Here is a 512-nt window from a genome sequence, read left to right as displayed (position 1 = left end):
TCTGTAAGTCATGTACAAAGTACTAGTAACAGTACCGTTAGTAGCAATAAACATAAGAGTACTGATTTACAAAAGTCTAATCGCCCCAAAAAGAGTAAAATATGTGATGATAATGCTTTAAATAAGCCTTGCCCCCAAAGAAGAAAAGTTGATGTAGATAGTAGTACTGACAATAGTGCTTTGGCATTGCCTCGCTCAAAAAAAGATGATAAATTAATTGTTTCAATTACTTTGAAAGACCTAAAAACCAAATTTAATATCCAAGATGATGATAGTTGTAGTAGTCTCATTGTATCTATAAAGCTCACAAACATTAAATGTAAACCAAAAGATGATAAAAACCAAGTGTGTTGTAAGAAATTACCATTGTAGTAGTAGTAGTCTGATTGTATCAATAAAACTCTTAAGCATTAAATTAAACGCAAGTAATCCATAAAAAGATGATGTCATCTTTACTTATGAAGACCCTCCAAACCCAGATATTGTGAGGAGACAATAGGATTATGTTTATT

Source organism: Amphimedon queenslandica, unplaced genomic scaffold (assembly GCF_000090795.2).
Source record: "Amphimedon queenslandica unplaced genomic scaffold, v1.1 AMPQUscaffold_12619, whole genome shotgun sequence".
Classification (NCBI taxonomy): domain Eukaryota; kingdom Metazoa; phylum Porifera; class Demospongiae; order Haplosclerida; family Niphatidae; genus Amphimedon; species Amphimedon queenslandica.
Note: the sequence above shows the minus strand (reverse complement) of the source record.